A 12,523-nucleotide genomic window follows, 5' to 3' on the forward strand; every position below is an offset into this window, starting at 1 on the left:
AGGGTAGATCCATCTATTACAGTACCAACCTTTTTTTTTCTCTACTCCACATTGTGATTTGGGAAACAGTCCCCTTAGAACCCTAGTGTTTTGCAAAAACAAAGGTTTGTTGGTTCCTTGTATCATGTGTTAAAAAAAAAAAAAAAAAAAAAAAAAAGACTGTCAGGAAGCTCTTTAAAACAGCTGAGGCTGATGGGCACTCTGTCACCAGGATCCCAACATGGAACACACACAATTAAGTGTTCCAGCCTAGAAGTAGAGAACATCACAGTTCTCCACAACCCACTAGGCAGAACTGGTCATAGCCATGCTGCCCTCAAAGAGTCTCACCCATTGAGTGGTGGGTTTTGTTTTTGTTTGTTTACTTCTTAATCTCTCTATATAAAAGAAAGGAACTGTCGATGATACTTGCCAAACTATACATTTCTTCTTGGAGCTTCAGGTCATTCATTTGTAAAGAAAAACTCAAATTAATATTTGATTTGTTTCAGAAAGATGGCCTGTGAATTCACCAAAGAAAAGAGATCACAAGACTATCAGGAGTGGAACACATGGGTGGCAGTAAGGAGGCTGAGTAGTGATGTCATCCCATAGCTCAACTGATAGCTATCCATCTGTGAATTTGATATTTATGAAGATCAGTCAAGACTAGGGCAGTGAACAGAAAAAGTCCACCTCAGGAAATCAAATGTGACTATGAGTTGAAATAAGACTGTTTCTCACCAGGGATGGGAATATCCCTTTCTGAGGCTAAAACTGAACCACCTACCTCCAAAGACAAACATTGAAACACTTCTAAGTTTTGATCTAAGTGATGATTTCATGACATTAAAGACAGCAGCCAATAACCTTTGTTAATTTTTCCTCCCTTTAGCCTTGCTAATTGAGTTCTTATTTAAACAACAACCTGGAGCTTTGTACCCCAAACCTTGTAGCTACTCATGGCTTTAACTCAAAATTTAGACAGACAGATCCTGGGGCACATTTTTCTATCTCTGTGTCTTTACATTATAATCTGTTCATTCACCTCCCACGATTTTTGTGTGTGTGATTGATGAAAATCTGCATGTTGGAAAGGAAGGCCTTTCTACTTTTCTACCTACAGTCCTCCTCCATCAAGCTCTTTAGTTTCCCCAAGAACAAGTTGCTGCCACAGGACCTTCACAGTTCAGCATTAGGCTTGGTTGTGGTTAATGTCTGTCAATGATGTGAAGAGAGGTGATAACTGCATATTAATGAGGCTCACAAAGGAGCCACATTGAAAGCTGTTGTAAACCCCAGTGGTGACAGCAATAAACTAGAACTCTGGGGAGGAGTGAATGACAGCCAAAAAGGAGCAAAATGTGGCCAGACCCACATGGGTGAGGGTGGCACTTGAGGGAGGTTGCAGATTTGTTCACAAAGGAAGAACCCCACAGAAAGCAGCATTTAGCAGAGGAGTCACAAGAATGAAAGGAAATGAAAGGAAAAAAGAAATGCCAAGGCTGCAAAACCACCCCTTGCAAGAGGAAGTGGAAAAGGATGTAGTAATTCCAGGAAGCTTAATCCCATCCTCCACCTAACAATGGCAGTAGTATACTTCTGGCTTAGAAAGGCACCGATGTCTCTGTCTACAGGGACAACACTGTGAAAATGGCTATTTACCGATTCAAAGCAATCTCCATACAAATTTCAAAGATATTTTTCACGTAACTAGAACAAAAAATCCTAAAATGTATATGGAAACAAAGACCACAGGTAGCAAAAGCAACCCTTAGTAGAAAGAATACTTTAAAGGGCATCACTGATAGCACACTACCCTTCAAAGTTATAGTGACAAAGATACCATGATACTTCCACAAAATATACACATAGATTAATGAAGCAGACTAGAGGATCCAGAAGTAAAACATGAATCTATGGCCACCTAGTTTTTGACAATGATTACACACACACACACACACACACACACACACACACACACACACACACACACGGTGTGGGGGAGCCTATTCAGCAAACAGTACTAACAAAACTAGATATTAGCTAGTTTTTTATGCAGAAGAATGAAATCAAGTACATATATCTCTCCCTACACAAAAACTAATTCAAAATAGATCAAGGACCTCAATTAAAAACATGAAATGACAAAATTTCTAGAAGAAAGCATAGGGAAAAGACTTTCCAAATAAGACTTCCACAGTATAGGGAATTAACCCAAATAATTAACAAATGACATTACATGTAGTTAAAAAGCCTTTGTATGTCAAAAGAAACAGTTAATTGAGTGAAAAAAACAACCTATAGAATGGGAGAAGTCTTTGCCAGCTATACCGCTGACATGGTATTAATAGGCAGAATATGCAAAGAACCCAAAAGACTAAATGAGAAAGTAAAACCCTTAATTTTAAAATAGGCTAGTAAATTGAAGAGAGAGCTTCAGAAGAAATACAAATGGTTTACAAAGCTCTTTTAAAAGTTTTCAACATCTGCAGCCATCAAAGAAACTTAAATTAAAACTACTTTGAGATTCCTTCTCACCTTAATTATAATGGACATCATCAAGAAGAAAATTGCTAGTGAGGATGTAGAGAGAAAGGAACACTTACTCACTCTAAGTAGGAGTGTAAGCTGATGCAACCACTAGGAAAACCAGTATAGATGCTTCTCAAGTGACTAAAACTAGAGTTACCATGTGACCTAGCTGTACCACTTTTGGACATATACTCATTGGATTACCACAAAGATATCTGAACATTTATGTATATTTTTACCATTTTTTTAGCAATAACCAGCTTATGAAATCAGCCTAGATCACCATCAACAGATGAACAGTTAATGAAAACAGGGTACATATATACAACACATACACAATATTTTTGTATATTAATACAAATTTGAGGTTATTTTTGTTATAACATACTGTATGTTTCTACTCTTGTTTAATGTATTGCACCTATGCAGCTCATTTAAAAATGTAACGTAAAGTTCTAGTCTTTGAAAGCTATTATTACGAACTATTTGGGAAAATTAAGAAATGCAGTCAACTTGAGGTGCCATTCTATGTTCAAGCCCATGGGAGGCCTACCCCTTTCTGAATGGAAACAGAACGGGTGGTGGGAAGGGGTTAGGTGGAAATTGTGAGGGAAAGGGTAGAAGAGGGAAGGGAAACTGTGGTCAGCAGTAAAATAAAGGAAAAATATGTTAATAAAAACAGAAGGAAATCCCCCCAAAATTTACAACTATGAAAAATGCCAGAAAAAAATGAATTTTGCTTCTCATATCATTTAGTTACCAATCTCATTTTTATTATTCCAGTTTTCTCCATCAAATAATGATTTTATACTTCACAAATGGAAGCAAACATTTGACTAAATTATAGGAAATTGTCAATATTTATCTACTTTGGGATCTTCAAGATGGCAACTTCACTTTATTCAACCCAATGAAAGTGAAATATAATTAATATGAGTGGATTTTACTATATTAGCCAGTTGTTTTCCTGGATGTACAAATCAGGTTTGTTTGTTGTTGTTGTTGTTTGTTTGTTTGTTTTGCTTTGCTTTGCTTTGAGACAGGATTTCTCTGTGTAACTGCTCTGGCTGTCTTGGAACTTACATGTAGACCAGGCTGGACCCAAACTCACAGAGATTCTCTGCCTTCTACTTGCAATTAAAGGCATTCACTTCCATCTTCCAGGAAGATTTTTTTTCTTTATGCCAAGCACTGCTATCTAAGACACACTTAAGTCATAGGAAAGAGCCAGAATTATTGAAGGGAAAATTTTTTGTTGATTTACCACACAACTTGCAAGAAGATGAGAGTCATTTTATGTGACTGTTTCTTCTCTGTGTTGAGAGACCACAGTTGTCAGTATTTATCACAAAACACAAGCATTAGAAAGTGGAAAATGAATGGAAATAGAACACAAAATGTGAGGCATACCAAAGACAGTTCTTGCTGGGACCATCTCCTGATTAATCCAGAAAGACACCTGAGAAAGAATGACTGTCACAATGCACACAGAATATATCTGGATCATAAAGTAGCCCATCTTCCTTTTTAAGTAGAAATAGAGTGTCATTGCTACATATTCACCCATTGGCAGACATGCTCATTAGTAGGGTTGTTGTTGACAGAAAAAAAAAATGAATGCAGTGAATATAAAACTTGCAAATTTTTTAATTAGCATGGTCTGGAAGAAAACAAAGACATGGTTTAAAGACATATAAAAGGCCAGGGGGATGCCATCGGATGACTGTGGTGAGATCACAATGAAGAACCAAGACAAAAAGAAACACTCCAACACTAAGAGCAACCCGGGGCAACGGGGAAGCAGGACCGGAGGGAGCCCAGGGTCGGCCCAGACAGACAGCTCCTGCGGTGGAAGCTGAAGGTTCCGCAAGCCAGGCTCCTGGAAAGACCGAGGGGGCTCAAGAAAAAGCAGCTAAGTCTGGCCCCCTCTGTGATGTCTCTGAGGAGCTCAGCCGGCAGTTGGAAGACATTCTGAGTACATACTGTGTGGACAACAATCAAGGAGGCCCAGGTGAGGAGGGAGCACAGGGTGAGCCCACTGAGCCGGACGATGCAGAGAAGTCCCGAACCTATGCGGCAAGGAATGGGGAGCCTGAACCGGGGATTCCAGTAGTCAAGGAGACCCCCAAAGGGGAGCCAGGCCCAGAAGAGAGTGGAGCAAGCTAGGAGGTTGGAGACCGAGACCGCCGGCCACAAGAGAACAAGAAAGCCAAGGGTCTGGGGAAGGAGATCACATTGCTGATGCAGACACTGAACCCCCTCAGCACCCCAGAGGAGAAGTTGGCTGCTCTGTGCAAGAAGTATGCTGAACTGTTGGAGGAGCACCGAAACTCACAGAAGCAGATGAAGCTCCTGCAGGAGAAGCAGAGCCAGCTCGTCCATGAGAAGGACCATCTCCGTGGTGAGCACAGCAAGGCTGTCCTGGCCCAAAGCAAGCTCGAGAGCCTGTGCTGGGAGCTGCGGCGGTACAACCCATCCCTCAAGGAAGAAGGTGTGCAGCAAGCCCGTGAGGAGGAGGAGGAGAAATGCAAAGAGGTGACTTCCCACTTCCAGGTGACACTGAATGACATTCAGCTGCAGATGGAACAGCACTATGAGAGAAACTCCAAGCTGCGCCAAGAGAATATGGAACTGGCCGAGAGGCTCAATAAGTTGATTGAGCAATATGAGCTTCGAGAAGAGCATATCGACAGAGTCTTCAAACGTAAGGACCTGCAGCAGCAGCAGCTAGTGGATGCCAAGCTCCAACAGGCCCAGGAGATGCTGAAGGAGGCAGAGGAGCGACACCAGCCAGCGAGAGAAGGAGTTTCTCCTGAAGGAAGCAGTGGAGTCGCAGAGGACCTGCGAGCTGACATTGGCACTGAGCGGAGGCCAGAGGCTGCCACTGCCTCCAAGGAACAAGGTGTTGAGAGTCCTGGGGCTCAACTACCCAGCTCCCCAAGAGCCACAGAAGTTCCTGGCTACCCTGGAGCACCAAGCACAGAATTAGCAGGCCAAACAGGGCCGCAGCAGCCCACCTCTGCCACTGCTTAGAGATCATGTTGCTCGGGCTTGCTGAGAAGGGAGCAGCAGCCCGGTCAGGCCTGGTCCATACAAGGCTCCCACACTGAGCGACCCAGTGCTCACTGAGGCCAAGGTGCTCTGACTTGGAGGGCATTGGACACTTCGTGATTTTTAAATTGTGGGTTAGTCTTACATGGATGGGGCAGGTGTGCAACACATCATGCAGTTACATAATTAACACCTGTAGGTATACAGTGGGCTTTCATCAAGGGTGGGGTGTGCAGATGAAGTTGGTGACTCTAAACTAGAGTCTTAGGAGATTTCATCTGTATAGCTCCATCACAGTGAGCTAGCAGGTCAGATGATTTGAACATTTTCCTGCCTGATTTTGAGGCTCAGACCCATCAGCCCTTTTCAGAGTTTATGATAAGTGAAAACACCCAGGCCTGGGCTCTTCTCTTTTGTAAGCAGAACTTGGGCAGTTTGGGCTCTTGTCGCTTTTCTGGAAGTTCCATTGCTTCTCTTGACCTGGGAATGGTGTTCCTGGGCAGAGCCTTTGTAGGAACAACTGGCCGATGAGCTTCCTCCTGCCCCAAACAAGGAAGCAAGGGGGGGGGGGGGCGGTGCCTGTGTGGGAAGGAGCCTTTTCAAGCACCAGTTGCCCTGCCTTCTGGTAGTGCCAGGTCCAGGCCAATGTTGCTTCTCAGTTCTCAGTAGCCTTGTCATTCACAGGTGCCTCTAGCCTGCACAAATGATTGACAAAAGGTCACCCAAAGGATTCATTCTTGAGGATTTTGTTGTTGTTATTTTGTTTTGCTTAAGAGTTCGTATTAAAGATCTTCAAAGGAAAAAAAAAAGAAAAGAAAAAAAAAAACATAAAAATACTACTTGATCAGATGCAAAGAGACCTATCTGTTTATGGTTTTAATGGCACTTTATGCCATATATTTATAAAACATCTAATTTCAAGATTACACAAGTATTCCTGTTTACCCGGTTACAAATAAATTTTGAAGACATCATTTCAAAATAGTAAATTTAACCTGTAATGTCTAATATTAATAAAATAAAATACTAGATATTTTAAAATTAAAAGAAAGAAATGCAGGTTAGCAATTATTCTATAACAATCAAATTTATAGTCATGTTAGGTATGTTTTCAAGGTAAAACATATATTTTAGATAGATAGGTGGTCTTCATATACTTTGGAGATCTACAGAATAGAGCATTCAAGATGCTTTAATAACATAAGGTTTTTCATGGCCATGAGACATGTCTGCTCCTGGAAGCACCAATCCACTTCAGAGAAGATGATGGGCATTGAAGAACCTCCATATGGAGTTTTGCTTTCTTTGTGGTACAGCTAACCACTGGGCAAGAAACTGCCCTTGTCTCAACTGCTGACAGTATGTTGTCCAAATAGGACCCAAAAGAAGATGACTACCAAACTTTGCCAAGGCAAAGTAAGACAATCTTTCAAAATTCCTGCTTCACAGAAAAAAGTAAAGGCCTGTAGGTCAATGATGGATGCCCCAACCTTGCAGAAGAACCTTGGATTACTGTCCAGACAGTATGCTGTCTCTGTCTTTGCTATAGTTCTGGAAGTTGTTCACTCCACACTTCCCGTTTATTCAGGTTATACTTTATCCTTCTCAGTTCTCTGATGGGGGTTGAAGACTAGATAGTTATATCATCTTCTTTGTTACCAAATTCAGAAAAGAAACTTAGAAAAGAGATGTAAAGTTCATAAAAGTTGAGGGACATAAAAGCTTAAGTAGTTTATCTAAGAAAATGTTTTAAAGCCTAAAAAGATATTTTTAGATTGATAATACAAGTTACGATACAAACTGGTTTAGGTATAAAACTTCAGACTCGCAAAAAATAGGATAGGTAATAGAGTGTTTTTTCTGAATTTGCCAAATACAAATGGACTGGACACTGTGAATGTAATTCTTAACTTAATAATTATGCTTATTATATATAGCTTTACTGTGTTAGAGTTAAAAACCTTCCTTTTTATTTAGACAAAAAGGGGGAAATGTTGTGGGATATTTGATCATACTGTGACATCCCAAAACTTTGTTAATAAAATTAACCTTGACTCAGGGGCAAAGCCAGTGACTAGCTGGCTGGAATTAGACATAGAGAAGCCAGGAGTAGGCAGGGACTTAGAGATTTCAAGGTCTCTTCAATCTGGGAAGTGTGAAGAGTCAGCTGATAATGCCTCTGCTGCTTCTTTGATCTAACAGATATTCATCCCAATATCTGGCTCCCAAGTCTTTATTAATCTAGATTAAAAACAGTGGATTTAGAGAGAGGTGGATCTGTAGGGCTTGCTGGCCAGCCAGCTTAGCCAATTGCTGAGGTCTAGCAAGAGACTTCATCTCAAGAAATAAGGTGGAGGGTGCAGACCCAGAGTATACTAGGTCTCTCATTCCTGTCTCTACATGTTTACTCTTAGTCCTACTCCAGCCTGCCTGCAGGAGCCCCTCCTCCACCCTACCTCCATTCCCTGGGGACTTTGTATCTTATTGAAGACCCAGGGTGCCCTGAGCAATTACCCTTCTCAACTTTCCTTTCTAGCCCATCTCTATTCCTTTGTGCCATCCACCATGGCCTAGAAACATTTTCTCCCAGAGACCCTCCTTGTAGCCACCATGGGTAGGATAGGCTTAAACAAGTTTCATGATCCTTTCTGTCCTCCATTCTGATCTTTCTAGAATTACTGTTACTAATGCAGCAGCCTCCTTGCAGGAACCCCTTCTCCCAAACTACCTCCACTCCCTTGGGACTCTGTCTCTAAGTACAAACCCAGTTCCACTAGCTCTGCTCGTTCCTACTGTCTATTTCAGTCTTTCTCCTAGCCCATATACATTTCTTTGTGTCTCCCCTGCAGAAGCACTCTTTACAAGGGACCTCACAGTCACCACATCTGCCTAGGATTGAGATGGGCAACAGCAACTTTGGTTTGGAACAGAACACCTATCCAACAAAGACAAGGTTAGATACCTACAATGAGAAATGCCTCAAATACTCCAGATGCCTAAATCCCACTGCAAAAAACAAGAAGACAAGGACTTTGAAATTGCAATTATGAATATGTTTAAGGACTTTTAAAAGGATATAAACAAATGCCTTCATGAAAACTGTGAAAACACAAACAGTTGCATGAAATGATGAGAACATTTTAAGACATGAAAGTAGAAATAGAATCACTAAAGAAAACCTAAACTGGAATAAAACCGGAAATGAAAAATTTCAGGTATCAAACAAAAACTTTGGAGGTAAGCCTCACAGATTACAAAACATGACAGATAATCTTCAAGATAAAGTAGAAGAAATGGATAGATCAGTCAAAGAAAATGTTAAGTACTTTTTTAAAAGCACAAAACATCTAAGTCATCTGGAATATTATAAAAGAGTAAATCTATGAGTAATAGCTTTGGGAAAAGAAGAATAAACTCAGGTCAGATGCAAAGAAAATGTTTTAAACAAAATCATAGAAGAAAATATCCCCAATATATAAAGAAAGAAATATCTATCAAGGTACAAGAAACATACAGAACATCAAATAGAATCAGAAAAGAAATTCACCACAACACATAATAACCAAATCACTAAATATACAGAACAAAGAAAAAGTTGAAGGGGAAAAATATTGAGTCACATTTAAAATCAGGTACATTATAATAATATGGAGACTTTGAGAGCCAGAAGAGCCTGTACAGATATCTGAAAGTGCTGAGAGATGCCAATACAAACTATCATAGGCAGCAAAACCATCAGTCACAATAGACAGAGAAAGGAAAATATAATAAAGTAAAATTTAAGCAATGTCTTTCTACTGAATCAGTGGTGGGGTGGGGGACCAAATCATAACAACAAAATAACAAGATCAAAACACTCTGCTCATTAATAACCTTCAATATTAATGGTTTTGATTCCCAGAATAGAAGGTACAGACTAACATACTAGATTAGAAAGCAGAATCCATCTTTCTGCTGCATCCAAGAAACATATCTCATCAAGAATAGATATCACCTCAGATCTACCCTTTTACAGAACTGGAAAAGTTATTTCAGCAAATAGACCCAAGAAGTAAGCAGGTATAATCATTTTTATATCTTACAAAACAGACTTGGAACCAAAACTAATCAGAAGAGATAGGTAAGGGCACTGTAGACTATGCAAAGGAAAAATCCACCAAGAGGATGTAGCAATTCTAAATATTTGTGCACCAAACAGAAGGACACTAAGAGTCACGAAAGAAGCGCCTTACAGCTAAACTCACACAATGACCCTCACACAGCAACAGTGGCAGGTAGTGACTGCCACACCCTATTCTGTCTAATGAAAGATCACCCAGACAAAAACTACACATAGAAATGCTGGAGTTATCTAATGTCACAAACCAAAAGGACCTAGAAGACATCTACAGAACATTTCACACTAATACTGAAGAATGTGTTTTGCTTTGCAGCAGCTTGTGAAACTTCCTTCAAAACTGACCACATACCAGGACACAAAGCAAGTCTACAGATATAAGAAAACTGAAATAACACACTGAATCCTATCTGACCACTATGGATTAAAAGACACTGATATTATAGGGCAGTGAGATTAAGAATTAATAAACAGGACTTCATGAAGCTGACAATTTTCTGTATGGCAGAGGACACCATCATCTGGGCAAAGCAACAGGGTACAGAATGGGAAAAGATCTTTACCCACTATACATATGGTAGAGGGCTGATAGATAGAGTATATAAGGAACTTAAAAAAAAAATCCTGGACATCTAGAAAACAAATAACCCAATTTTAAAAGTTGGCTACAGAATGAAACAGAGTTCTCAAAAGATGAAACACGAGTGGCTGAGAAATCTAAGAAATCCTTAGCCAACAGGGAACTGGAAGTTAAAACTACTTTGAGATTTCATCTTGCCCCAGTAAAAATGGTCAAGATCAGTTTTTAAAATAACAATACATGCTGACAAGAATGCCAGGAAAGGAGAATACTTATTCATTGCTGGTAGGAGTACAAACTGGTACAGCCACTATGGAAATCAGTGTGGTGGTCCCTCAGGATCCAGCTACATCATTCTTATGCATATTCTCCAAAGATTCTACTTCATACTACAGAGATACTTGCTTATCAGTGTTCATTTCTGCTCTATTCATAATAGCAAGAAACTGGGAACAGCCTAGATGCCCTTAAACTGAATAATGGATAATGAAAATATGGTACAATGATGTCTGGGCAGGGCTGCCACCAAGGGCCATGTCTGGTCTGTGGCCCTACCTTGTCCAGGGTCTGTGTTGATATCTGTGGCCTATGTAGCCACCAAGGACCATTCTGATGTCTGTGGTCTGGGCTGCTACCTGAAGCCATGTCGATGTCCAAGGGCCATGCTGCTGCTCAGGGCCATACTTATCTGAGTGGTGTACACTGCTACCTGAAGCCATGGTGACATCTGGACCCATGCTGCTGCTGGGGGCCATGTGTGGATCTATAGTCCTTCATAGATGGAGTCTGTGTTGCTGTCAGAGGCAACCATGTAAGCATCAAAGCCCACATGATGTCTGTGGTCTGGGCTACCTCCTGAAGCCATGTTGATGTCATAGTGTTGTGCTGAACTGGTCCTGCCATGGGAGAGATGACTCCACTCCTTGTCAGCCATTGTGCATAGGCAGTACTGTGAGTGTGGGAGAACTGGCCCCATAGCATGGGCATGGGAGAGTTGACCATGACCTTCACAGGGGGTGGGAGGAGGGCCAGTAGATACCCTGGCTAATCAACTCAGCTGCCACTCAGGCCCAGATCCAGGGTCTTGAGCTGGCCTAGACATCCACCCTATCTATGAGCTACTAGTGGCCATAAAGGGACCAGTCCTACAGAATCATAGCCACAGGATCTCCATGACTCTGAGCAACAGCAGGATATCTGAGATGAGTCTCAGTGAAAGTCCAGTATTGATGGTAAAGCAGAAGGCAGAGGCCTTGAACCAGACCAATGACTCATTGAAATAAACATCTGTAAGGAAAGCTGTTTGGGCAAATGAGTATACTATGTGACACACCACAGGTTCTGAGGCCACTACAATGACCAGCGAATATGTGATGGAGGGGTAGGAAAGATGGAGGAGCAGAGTGGTACAAGTATATGGCAATTTTTCTTTTGCTTTCTTTATTTTCTTTTGGGCCCTTGGGAAGGTTACAAGGGTGGCGGGGGACATAGAAGAACTGGAAAATGAGTGCAACTGGGGTGCATGATGTGAAATTCCCAAAGAATCAATAAAGAAAACTATGTTAAAAAAAAAAGAAATCATTAAATTTTGCAACTTAAATACAAGGAGCTACAAAACATCATGCTGAGTGAGATAACCCAGCTGCCAAAAGAAAAATATTGTATGTTTTCTTTTATATGTGAATAATTAGCTTTTAGGTCTTCAACACGCATGCTACAATGCATATAACCACAGAGGTTCAGTACCCAATAAGGGAACGGGGGGGGGGGGAACGATGACCTCCCAAGGAAAAGGGAATATAATGTTATGGGGAGATGAAGAAGGAAGTAGAATAGGAGGGTTAAACGGAGGAGGATGGGAGAGAGGGTAAAGCAAGGAATATGGAGGACAACTAACAATAACAATGAAAGCCATTTAAAAAAAAACACATAAACTCACTACTGTAGAAGCTTCTTAAAATGTGTGTGTGTGTGTGTGTGTGTGTGTGTGTGTGTGTGTACATTTTCACATATGTGAAAGGAAACTATGTATATGTCTAAGTGGAATCAGCAAATAACAGGGGAGACAAGGTCCTAACTAGACATCATGTCACCAAGTAAAAACCTTCAGTTGCAGGAATGGGTTGCATCTTGTTAAGTTGTTGGCCAAAGGGTCCCCATGTAAAACCCCAAATATCACAGCCTACTGTCAAGTCTACTTGTTGCTTTCCACAATCAGATGATAAGGTGCCATTGCTGAAGACAACACTTAACTTACATCA

The 12,523-nt window shown here is 40.9% G+C and overlaps 1 pseudogene; it reads left to right on the forward strand.

Moving 5' to 3' along the window:
• Positions 1-4,253: 4,253 nt before the first annotated feature.
• On the forward strand, positions 4,254-5,503 carry LOC118586223 (annotated as a pseudogene).
• The last annotated feature ends 7,020 nt before the right edge of the window (positions 5,504-12,523 follow it).

This window comes from Onychomys torridus, chromosome 6, assembly GCF_903995425.1.
Source record: "Onychomys torridus chromosome 6, mOncTor1.1, whole genome shotgun sequence".
NCBI classification, from domain to species: domain Eukaryota; kingdom Metazoa; phylum Chordata; class Mammalia; order Rodentia; family Cricetidae; genus Onychomys; species Onychomys torridus.